The sequence below is a fragment of the Colletes gigas genome, unplaced genomic scaffold (genome assembly GCF_013123115.1).
Source record: "Colletes gigas isolate AHSC1104 unplaced genomic scaffold, ASM1312311v1 Colletes_gigas_Sc00031, whole genome shotgun sequence".
NCBI classification, from domain to species: Eukaryota; Metazoa; Arthropoda; class Insecta; order Hymenoptera; family Colletidae; genus Colletes; species Colletes gigas.
The window spans coordinates 1,467,317-1,480,190 of record NW_025106660.1 but is presented as its reverse complement, the minus strand read 5'-3'; the positions used below and the strand labels follow the sequence as shown (position 1 = coordinate 1,480,190).

The window sequence follows — 12,874 nt, the reverse complement described above, 5'->3', positions numbered from 1 at the left end:
GTTCAATTTACCGATCACAGAGACGAGCAAAAATTTTAAAACACCAGTGTACAGATTTACTTTCAACATTTATCCCATTGGTCAGCTATCGTGATAAGTTGTTATTCGTACAGCGTGAAGTATAATGTGTTTCATAAATCAGATTGCAACTTTTATTGCGTAAATGACACATCAAGATTATTTATTTTTTATCTAGATAAGAAATCTGCTCATCTCTGTAATACAAAGACTACGTTCAATTGAATTACATTTTATTAACACGTTCTCTCGTGAGAATTCACTTAAGGGTTGATACATTTCACTTGCAAACGATTAAAAATAATTACAAATATAACGTAGTCTTCGATTGATGGTAGCGAATACGTTGAACACGATAAGAAAATTTTTTTTTGAACTAATCGATGGTTGCGTGAGTTCAGGTTTCGCGTCTCCCGACCTCATCTTCTCGAAGTAGCGCGATCTAGTTTGCAGAGTGCAGTTTCCGGTCTTTCGAAACGAAACGGCGTTCCGCAACGCGTGCTCCGGCGATCGGCCTTCGCGCGATGCAACATGGACCGTTTGTTTCCGATGCCATTATTCCATTGCTTTTCGATATGCTCTGTCCTTTCAAATTCGTATCAAACGATCGCGCAAACCCTCAAACGTCCTCAAATGGGAACACGACGCGTGCTTTTCCCACCAGTCGATCCATTAGGGTACACAAAACAATATTTTATATACTGTTAGTCATAGGAGAAACAACACGTAATAATCTCTAAATTATAAATCATGTTAATTAATTGTTACATGTTGTTCCCTCTATTACCAACAACATGGACAATTTTATTCTTGTCATAGTTTGGAAAGTTCTTCTCGCGTCGATTACGAAACCTTGCATTTGTTTACAGTTTTCATCGAAGCTTTGTTGCATTTATGTCATCGTTGAAAAGGAAATTACAATTCCACAATTTCCCCAGTGCATAGGCCAGACTTTCCCCCATTCGACTATCACTTTTGCCGAACAATAGCGCGCTTCTCGACCAGGAGGCGAATCAACAACTATAACGACGTCGAACATGGATGTCCGTGGTTTTTGGTATTCAAAGAACCGACACGGTATCGTGGAAGAATGCAATTGCTCTTTGAACTATGACAGAAGGCCATAGATCATCGCGTTTGAAATTATTTACTATTCGAGTCGTAATTTAATAGATTAAACTATTCGAGTGGCGCAATATATTTACGGGGCGGTTGGGAAGCAAATCGTCGTTACACGATCCTCTCCGAGCACATGTTGCATTTTCGAAGACAAACGATTCTCGTTAATTATAAACACGCCTCGGGGTCAATCTTTCAAAAGACACGCATCTGTTCGCTTTAACAATTCGCTTGGGAAAATTCTGCTCGATATCGTCGAGATCGCGCGGCGATACGATCTTCCAGCGGCGTTTAATGAATTAAATAATTAGCCTAATCACGACGCCCGATGCTCGTAACAGAGGTGGCCTTATCGCCCGTGAATTCTCATGACCAACGTGCGCGGGATATCGCTGAAATCTTGTCGAACCGTGACGTTTTTCGCTCCGTGTCACGACCAAAGACAAAGAAATCGGTCGGCTACACGCGTTCAAATTACGAAACGCACGCGTCCTTCGATTCTTCTGCGAGCTCGTGGGAGTGCACGATACATTTCTACTTGTTCCACGAAACAAACGTACCACGCAAAGGCAAATCGCGACTGCGCGTCGAAACTGCTAGCTGAGACTAGAGTCGGTCGTCGACAAAATTCTCCGACACTCCACGGAAACGGTTCGAGCCAAAATTACAAACTATTAGCATACGAATACGTAATATAAAAAATATCACTATAAAAGAAATCGTCTTGGTGAGACAAACGTCGTAAATAAATGTTACGTGTCCATTAACTCTTTCGAGTATGGTGGCTAATTCGGATGATCACTTGCTTCACCATTTTGTAAGGTGTTTATCCTTATTGATTCGTATGTTTTAACGTCGCGTAACAACGAAATTCGTAACGAAATCGCGACGACAGTGAGAATTCCTAGCTGTCAACCAGTTCGAATCCACCGTGTTTCGTAAACAAGAGCATCCACGTACCTTGAATGCGACGGTGATTAACGTAGCCAGAGAATCATCAACGACGGAATCGGTAGCGGTCCCTCTTTCAAGTATAACACACCATCCAGCACTGTGTCACCATAACGTATCTCGGAACTGTTGCGATCACAGATTCGCGACACTGATCACTTGGTCGTGGTCACCGGAGCGTCGGGTACCGTGAACTCCAAAAAAGTGTTCACCGTGTCGGTTCACTGACAAATTCACTCTGCCCCCGCGATGGCAATAAAACTGTCTTGAAACTCACAGCGAGTGGAAGCGTTCTCGCTGTTCAGTCCATGTAACGAACCTCGTAGCATTGATGCGCGGGAAAATCTGAAGGCTGGAAAATCTTCGGCTCGTCCGCTCGCAAACGTCACTGTCAGCTGCTGGATGATTCCAGATATAAATCCACTCTCCCGTTCGATCGTAATCCCGTGGAAATCGAGCAACGGGTAGTTCCCGTTTCCACTGGTCAAAGGGCACCCGGGCGCAGAAGGAACGAAACGGAGGACCCAATCCTTTCGGTCCGAACCGGATAACGGAAGGAGACGCGAAAGAAGAAGAAGAACAAGAAGAAGATTCTTGACGCGGCGATGACCGTTAGGTGAATGACTTTGGAAGGCGAGGGTGTCCACGTCGATTCTTGAATCAGCCCCCACCTCCGATTATTTTCTGCGGTCCCACTTCGTTCGGGCGATCGGTCGGGCGCTCGTTCGTGCGGTGGCTCGGCTCGTGCGCTCTCGTAAGTATACTTCGAATGGGCCTTATGGGCACACTGTGCGTCGGATCAGCGGAGAAGCGTGCAGGGTCCATCCGCGGCACAGGTGGGCCGCGGGTCCTGTCGTACCTTTGGTGGGGGGTCCTGCTGGACGACCGGAGGGATCCTCTCGGGCCACGGGGAGGGGGTACAAGGGAGGGGCCTCACCGCGCTACCCTCTCTTCGCCTCTCTTCCTCCTCCTTCGCCCGGACCTCCTACCCTCTCTGGATCTCGTGGACCGACGAGACGCGGGCTCGCGCGCCGATGCTCACGGCGTCGATAAGGATCCTGCGGTTTCGGGGACCTTTTATCTTCCGCTCCTATTTTTCCCTCGGCCTCACCTCCCCGGGATATCGATACTACCATGAGCATCGTGAACATCTGCTGCACGACGATGGTAAATGCACATTTTTATTCCTTCGAGGGAACTCTCTTCTTCCAAACCAATATCAAAGGGCCCCTTTCTCGCCCTTTTTGTTTCGAAAAACTTTAATGTCGTTTGGAACTTCTATATTTACTCGTGCAAACCTTAAGCAATTTTTATTTGCTCCATGTGCATTTAATCTTTCGTGCTCTTTGCTTCCTTCGATAGTCGTTTCTCTTTTTTATTTATTATATAAAACATTGTCTTCTTTTCAAGAGTTTATATACCTGTAGAGGAGTTATAGTTTAATTGCACTACCTTCATATTTCTAATAATATTCTTCGATTCTTAGTTTCGTATAGTTATTGCCTATCATTTTTGTTTATTTACTGTATGATTGAAATATACACTATCGATCGAAAGCTTGCGTGTACCCTTGAATGCAAAAACGGAGTCCAAGCTATGCAACTTTTTAATTTTCGGCTTCGTAAACAAAGGTAAATGCGGGGTTGACGACTGTGTATTTATCTTCTTTAATTGAGACATGTATTCCAACAAATTACACAGGGTATTAGAAAGGTTCCTTCGCAGTACGTCTATCTGCTAATGAATCATCACTAGATCGTAGCTTTTCAAGGCTCCGATGGGTTTTAACAGATAGCTGTACTAAGCAGGAACTTTCCTAACAACAAGGAATTGGGTCACTAAACGACTTGACAATCTTAGAAGTTTCTGCAAGATAGTTCAATTAGACAAAAGCGGGAAAAATACGCCGTTGCAAAGTATATCGTAGAAAACAATTTCTCGTAAAAAGAAATTGTATTTAACAGAGGATTAACCTTGAGTTTTTGTATTATCCGCGGTCAATTTTTTTTCAATATACTGCACAATGTAGAGATTAGCATTACTCACGGCTCAGGTCAGTGCTAAAATTAGTTAAAAGAAATACCCCGTACTTGTGCAGAGTAACACAATTCTCGCTACGTGTCCTTGAAGATCCAACCGCGGCTGCTCGTAGATCATAAAGATCTTAATGATCGATAACAGCTTTGGGGTTTGTGTTAGTGATATATATGAAAGCATGTTCACGTATTCCTCGTCGCCTTTCATTTATTCTATTTTAGTTTCACGAAATGTTACTCGCATACCTCGCGGAGGGAAAACATATTTCGAAAAGTTTGAATTTTCACTCGATTATCGGTAAACACGACGGACAATTAGTAGTAGAAACGAGTGTGGCTCGTCGTCGCGTGATTTACAACCAAAGTACAATTAAGAGAACGCGATGGTTAAATCGATAATTAGAGTGACGCCGGAAGCACTAGATACGATGAGTGTCGGTATGGTAAATATATCGTAAATCGATTCTGTTTAAAATTAAGCAATTCCACTCGACGTGCCCTCAACATTTTTTTCGATAGAATACAAAAATAAAATGTAGATAATAATTTTGCCCATCTCCGACGTCTTTTCGCCTTACTTGCACAGGTACACGATAATTTCCAAGGACGGTCTATTTAAATACACTATTAAGCATCGCAGAGAGTAGCGTTTCCACCTTCGAAATGGTTTTTAAGTACTTGTAAAACGACTTTTTTATGGGTAGACTAAAGGCGCGCTCCCTTTTGTGAACGCGGCCTCGCAGAGGTAGTTCTAATCTTTCCGGAGTTTTGCCTTTATTTCCTGGAATATTAAGGGGATTTCTGCGAAAACGTGCTGCTTTACCTACGAACAGAGATGCACTTTTCGGAGCCCGAGTCGTCGTGGCGCAAACGGTAAGGGTCAACACGGAACAATAGCTGGGCGTTGCTGTGTTTTGTGCGAAAAAGGACAAGAGTGTCGTAAAGTGATGATGGTGGTCATCGAATCGCTTAATCGGCCCCTCGGTCTTTTACGATCAAGCTTAGCTCTAATTAAAAAGTATGTGCACCGCCTGGCAGCGGCCTCGCCGTAAAAACGCACCGTTATAAAAACTGTCTCAAAAATTCCTACGATTTTCGTCGCTACGCTTGCATTTTTATGACGGACCATTTTGCTAATCTTTATGAGCGCAAAGTGCCCGTCCATTGGCCGGAAACCGTCTGTTCCCCGTTGAAAAAAGAGGAAGAGAAAAAAACATAAAAAGGAAAAAAAAAGAGGCGAGAAACAAAACAAGCCTACACTTTGATGCAACAATAAAAGTTCGCCGCTAGGGACATTTTTTTCGGTTCGCCTTTGTCGCGTCGTCAGCCAGGAAATTTCCGTTAATTCCTACGAGCGGGAAAGAAGAAAGCGTATTCTCTCGCCGCGAGCGTACCGCGCGGCGTTTTACCTTGAATAACAATGGTCCCCGGCCATTATCGCGAACGTGGCTCCGATCTCGGCGAAAAATTCGAGCTCGCGCTTTCGTTTTCCCTGGGAGATTCCACTTCCGGTACGGAAGAGAGTTTTCCCGCGACCCTGGAGCTGAGAAAATAGAATTCAACTAAGAATTCATCCATCTTGTTCAAATATTTGAATAACAAATAAATTTGATATTCTATTTATACAATAAACGTGTGGATTTTGACATGGTATCTAATTGAAAATTGACTCGCGGGCCAAGATGCATTTGACACGTCTGCCTTGTGTATAAACGTCATACTTAATTATTCGAATAGTGATGAGACACGCATATTGATCTCTATCATATTGTTAATAATACGATCCATACGTGGGCCTCGGTGAAAAGGCTAATGGCGCTGTTTCTGACCTTTTCGCAACTTTGTCCCGAGTCTCGATGATCCACGTCGAGGATCATCTTGCTGGCGGAGTCAGAGATGCGATCACGGCTGACTCGTGCAACACTAATCACGAATGCAACGATTGTACCACAGGTGGCGCCACATGCACCAACTCCGAGAAACTCGCCAACTCGGCCCCCATTCAAACGAGCTAATTAACGTTTTTTCTTCCGCTGCTGCTGATCGAGTTTCTTCCCAGGGTAGCGCGGAATTCTCAATGGCGAGGCAAAAACCGAGACGCCGATACGTTCAGAGCCGATCAATTAGGGAAACGAGTAGTAGGAATGCGTGTCGGAGATTTTTTGCAACCGCGGTTTCCCGCCAGAAATCTTTCGATCGAACGATTGTCTGAAACAGAGGTTCACAAACCTTTCAAACATTACATCACACAAATAAACCTGAAACATGTATTTTCATACGAATACGATTTTGTTCGGTATCTGTACGTATCACCGTTTGAGAAATCCTGGTTCTGGTGTTTTCTAAAATGAGCAGAAGGGGACGAAAAAGAAAATACAAATAACTTAAACACACCTTTCTATTAATACATGAATCGTCGTAGGAGTATATTTGCTTCTTATGAAGTTAAACTCACCATTCATCTCTGTAATCGACTGTGATAAGGATTATCGCGAATTTTGATATATTTTTTTTAGTTTAAGAAAACAAGTATCAACTCGGCTCGTTGGTCTAGGGGTATGATTCTCGCTTCGGGTGCGAGAGGTCCCGGGTTCAAATCCCGGACGAGCCCGCGGAAATTTCTTTACTTTTACTTTTTACGAACGTACACTTTCACGCCGCGCGGGATTCTAAACTCCCCGTGGCGTGTAAGAGTGTGCGGTAATATCTCGCCACGAACAACATTCGAGACGTTTGTTTTGCGTTGCTCCTAACTGGACGTTCTTTTCTTTTAACGCCGATGCTCGCCTCTTTTCATCAACAATTTTTTTCCACTCGTAGTTATGATAATTACACCTTGTCGAGAGTTTTTTCTCCGCCTTTTAATCGTTGCGTTTGATAATGACGCTCGAAACTCGAACATCCTGTCCCGTGAAGTCGTGTCGTTCGATGTAACCGCCACTAACGATAATTGATGCGAGAATAACGCTTCCTTTTGGAACATTAAAATTTATGTCATTCAAAAATGACAGTAAGCCACGACAGCCTTGTTTACACGTTTCTGAATCGATCCTCGCGAGAATCATTTATCTCCGTCCCCTTTTTTGTTTTTAATACAAAACGTTGGTACAACTTTCTTCAGAAACACCCTGACACTGTCAAACATAATATTTCAATTTAAAATTAAATTGTGAAATTTAAAAACTTGTATTCTAAAAGTCAGTGCAGACAAAATCTAGTTATTCGAAGCTAAACAATGTTTATATGCAAATATATACGTAAATGTAAATTTCTTTTACATGCGGATGATCTCAAACTATCTCAAGTAGTTTCCTCGTGTATTGACGCCATTAGAATTCAAGTACATCTTGATAACCTGGTAAACTGACTTAAATACAAATAAGATGAAGCTATTCCTAACTTCCACGTAACTCTTATTCTACAACTTTCGAAGTGATTGCACCTGAAACTCGTGTCGAATTTTTTGCATTCGTGAGTCCGATATGGACGACATGGGTCCCCCAGAAAGAACATAAAAATTCGATTCCTCGTGTCGATGCGATCGCGTGTCAGACGTCCACGGGATAATCAACGCCTGGTGTTCTAGCGCGTGTCTGTTGCCAGAATCCTTTCTCCATTTTAGTGACGGAAATAAACATACGAGTGTCCCCGAAACGCGTTTTATTGCTGGTTCGAAGGATTCGAAGGATTTTTACGAAGGCCGGCTTATTATAAATGTCGAATTCGACGGCTGGTAAATATCGGCGATGATAAAGTCGGCGGATCGACATTTTATGGGAAGGCGGGCATTAACGAGAAAATAAACGTCTATTTTTTCGCAATACGTTTGCGCGGTATGAGATAAGGGGGCACGAGCGTCGATGGTGACACAGTAGAGAGCGACCAATGCATTTTGCAACGTTTGTTTTACACACGGTTCAGGGTCCGTCGATACTCTCGGTATTTGCCGTGTAAACAATTCGACGCGCGAGGCCGTACTATGGTTTTTCTTCCGTCGATTCATTTTATTGTAATAATATAATTTTTTCAACGATTTTGTAGCGTCGGGAACCCGAGTAGGGGAAAGGCGTTTCGACATTTGACGAGTAGAAGAAAAAAACCGTCCGCGGACCGTGGCGCAACGATCTCGCGAAAAGGGGCCATTCTCGCTTCTAAAAGCGAACGTTCGGCCAAAAATGTCCCGAGCAATCGGGGCCACGACTTACCCGTGTACGTCGAGACGGCCATAGTTCGGACGACCGCGACTCGTTTGGATCGTGGGTTCTTTCATCGCAGCCCGAAAGAGCGTGGCCGTCGAAAGAAACCAGGATGCGCTTCCATTCTTTACGCCTTTTTTTCGGGCCGGTGATTAAGTAATACGTAATTAATAAAGGCACCATTTCATTCCGACTTTTTGTCGTGCACGAGAACACGCTCCGAGTAATTACAGCCCCCTCCCCCTTCTTCGCTCCAGTGTGCTCGTAATCTTGTACACATCACGCGTACGACAGGGTCGGTCGTAAAATTCTGAACGTGCAATTAGGCCCAAGTCGTTAATTTATTTTTCTCTATGTGTGGCCTACACTTTCAGCGCCAACCCCTTATCGTCCTGTATCGCGTCGGAGGCGTACACGGTACTGCAAAGGCGTTGCTAATGTTTATGGATCGCGTATCAATAATGCAACTGCGATCGAGGGGAATAAAATATAACACATAATAAATGTTTAACGTTATCCTGCTTGGGTATGCTCGGAATTAATATCTTCCTCGCTGCGCTGGAAACTTTGAATATTGTTTACGTTTCTCCATATTTGTTCGATCGTCTGTCATCTACGAAAACTGCTAAATATTTTATGTAGCATTAATATTGAACAGTGAACGTTCAATATTGATTTTTCGGAGGATATTTAGTTGCTCGAAGATTTCGAAACGAAGACTTTGGTGTTCCTGACGTAGAATTTCTCTGATTTAGCAGAAAAATCCGAGCATGACCGCACGTTCGTTATTACATATGCGCAGGTAACTACGGACGCACCTGCGCCTACGTACAGGCGAGTTGCTTGTGGTCACCCAGTCGGTTCGCGGCCATCTCATTCAATTACCCGGGTCAGCTCGAGGTCGATGCCGTTTATGCGCTTTCGAAGGTCCTGCAACCGATAAGCAGACTGTAGAACGATAAAATATCGACGCCGCGACGTTGAACAGTTTTTTCCCCATGACATGAAATCCTCCCTTGTACGCGTTAACCATAGTCACGTTTTGCATCTTAACTTCGTCCAGCCAATCAAATCGCTTCGAAGTTCTTCAAGAAGTTACGACAGGGTGACGGGCAGATAATTAAGGTAGCATTTGGAATTTCTTTTCGAAGACGAGTATGCAATTTTATCAAATATTTATCCATTGCCTCTAAAAGCACATATATTAAACCAGTGTCTCTCAGTCACGAAGACTCGTCGTCCCCTTCACTTTCATTTCTCTTCGTATTATCGAGACGATTAGGAGATTTTGATAACACTGCAAAACCAGAATGAAATAGTGGAAAATTTTGCTACCACGCGGGGGAAATATTTGGTTAAACGCGCCTCTTTTTGGTATTCTAGAGATCAGAGTAGAAAGGAATCGTCTGGTTTCCCGGTGCTTCTTGGCCGCAGGTATATCCGCCGCTTTTAGGAGATACCGTGTGTTCGTTTCGTTGTTTAGAGAGACGGGCCCCGCTAATCGGTACAGTCAACGTAACACTCTAGTTTCTGATTTTTCGGCAGATACCGGCAAAAGTAGACAAACAGGAAGCACCGGGTTAAACGAAACCGGGCGGCGGGGAGTAAAAGGCGAACACACGAAAAGAGTCGCGTCAGAACCGCTTCCTCGTGCGTCGCATTACTTTCACCCCGAGTCCTTCGCGTCCGCGGATTCCCTGGAGTTATATCGCGTCAGGATTTTAATTAAAGGCAGTCCAACGTAAGAATTCCCGAATAAATCACCGCGAGAAGCAGGTTCGTTCACGGGCGGATTCAGGATTCAGGAGTTCAGGAATTCCGCCATCCCGGATTCGACCGTAGTCGAGAGTTAACACTTTCGTTTCCCCTCTACGAAGTATTTTTCTTACTAATTTGTTTCTTCATATTTGTAACAAAACAGACTGACAGAGACTATGCTTCTGCTTCGCAAGTAGCGACATTGTATCGTTACTTTCTTGAACAAAATTCTATCCACCAGTGCAATACGGTAAACAGTACATAACCGCGAGGCCAGATTATGCATTAGTAAACTGCAGTTAACTTTACGCAATTGCGATACCGCAACCACCCAAGTTCCGCCGAGGCGCGACCACCGGTGGTTGAAAACTCCAAACGCATTTTTCTCGAAACCGTGTTTCCTCATCGCGTTGGCAAAACGTCTGGATTACTATACCGACCGATTTTGAAATTCGTCGTGACAAAATCTTGCTTGCCGATGATTCAATGGAGGCTTTACGCTTCAGCTTCCATCGATAATCTATGATTCAAACGTTTGATGGTAGTCCATTTCCAAATCGATTTCGACCAAAATAAAAAATTTCTCTCCGTGATCCTGGGTTTAAAAGGTTTACCGCAATCGATGCGAAACATAGGCGAGCTAATTTGGCGTCCGCGCGAGAGATGTCTCGGGGGTAATTCGGTCGGTGCTCGAGGCCGCAGAACGAGAAGGAGCTTCTCTCGATCCTGGGGATCGTAGCCGCGGTGCGTGGACGAGGTAATGTGGGAGAGGTCGACGCGGGTCGGCCGAGGTCGCGCGCGAGCCACGCATGCCCGGATACAGGGTGCTCGTAAAGTCCCGATTAGAGGAGACGAGAGACGAGACCGCCACCACGGAAGACGGGATTCTCCGAGTTCCAGGTAATACCCGAGCGTTCTCTGTTCGCCTCCGGGCTGCCGAAGGATCGATTCGTCGGGGGTTTCCAGCACGGCGGGGACCCCGGGGTTAAACGTCGAACGTATCTCAACACCGCCAGGGGAAGTCGTCGTGAACGCACACGTAATAAGTGTACGGGCCCCAGGCTCCGGGGACGACTGGCCAGTTTTGTGATTTACGCAAAGTAATCCCATTACGGGTCGCGTCGCTCGTTAACGTCACTCGAGCATCTCTACGAGGCTGAACGACGTCTCTGCCGCGGGTGAATGCACGATATCCCACTGAAATCTTCCCCCTACGATACGGGAAAATGCGTATCTCGATTGCATATCTCATGTATTGTTCTGAAATTGTAGCTTCGTCGGCGATTTTGAAATATTTCGAGACGTTTGGAGGTTTGAGTACGACACGAGTAAGTTGAGGAAGTGCAGATCAGATTTTTAAGAATCTTGCGAATAGAACGGGAGTGGATAGAATAGATGGAGGATTAGGATCTGACGAATTTGTAATGCTCGCTTCATAAGAAACCAGCTTTTTCCCATTTACAACGAAGTATATAATATAGACGACATCGAAGTGAATTGCAACACGATTTACGTTGCATTCCGCGAATGTAAATTACGGAAGAAATTTTCAACACGGGTGGTCGAGAAAGAAGCGCGGCGAGCTATGTGGGTCGTAGAATCCTCGGCTGAAACTCGAGCGATGATTGAATAACGTTAATAACAGCTTCGGCAGCTGTAACTTTGTTCTTGGTCCGCGTATACTGCGTAAGTTAGAACACGAATAATCGCCGAGACGTCGACGCTCACGGACGTTTTTACACCTTCTTTACGCGACGTGGACGTCCATTCGCGCGAGAGCCGCGAGAACAGGTGGCACTCCCACCGAACGCGATAAAAATACACGCCGTAACGATTTAAACGATAAAAACAACGAAGATACGACGGAATGTCGCGTCAACGTTGGGAGGTTTAACAGCACTATCTCTGCGTTTAATTTGCCGTACGCGCGCGCGAACGGCCGCGGATACGCGTTACAATGTAACACTCGATGGTGTTAAAGAGTTTACGGCAGTCCTGTCTACGCGGTGTTCGCGAATTCGCGAAAGCGTCGTTGCGTCGCCGACGAAACTTTATTAATACACGCTGAAATTATGGAACGATCGAAATCAAAGTCTGCCACGCTCGTACGCAATGCGTTACGTAACGTGATTAATGAAACCAAAGAAACACACAAATGCGTCAGCTACAGACGTATCCTAATACCAACGTTTGAATTACACAAAAACGTCTGGACGTCGCATCGATAATTACAGTCGAACTCGCTTGTAACGTTGCGTCTGGTGACCCCCTTATAACGTTATTGCTCGAAAATCTCGTTTACCACGTACGGTTTCGATAAGTACCGGACACAGAAGGTAATTTTCAGCTTCGATTTCCAGGCATCGATCGTGGTCGTGTTGTATCCGAACGAATCCACGGATAATTTGCAGACACCCTTTGCATCGAACGGGAAAGCCGTTGTCGGTTGAATTTTCCGGCGGCGCAGCGTAACGTTTGGTAATGGTCATCAGAGGCGACAGCCGGGAAAAGCATCTCTGTCACGGAGGTTAATATTTAGCCAGGCATCTGGGAAAACAAAGTGAAAGGAGCACGTATGTACCATCATCATCCTTCGACGATCTTATACGACGACGCCAGGCCTGAGCGCACGGTTATATGGCCTATGAATCACGGGCCGCGATGCCCACGTTTAGCCTCAGAGCTAATTGAAACTTTTATTCGTAATTACGCTTCTCTCCTCGTTTTTTCTTAACACGCTTCACGGCTTATCCTTGTGGTAATCCCCGCCCGTTGCGTCTCGCTTGTATTCCATCG

General features: G+C 44.9%; 1 non-coding gene across 1 annotated transcript; it reads left to right on the top strand.

The window, feature by feature from the left end:
* The first annotated feature begins 6,663 nt into the window (after nucleotides 1-6,663).
* Trnap-cgg lies at nucleotides 6,664-6,735 on the top strand. Its single transcript has one exon. It is a non-coding gene; the product is annotated as a tRNA-Pro (tRNA).
* Nucleotides 6,736-12,874: the final 6,139 nt, after the last annotated feature.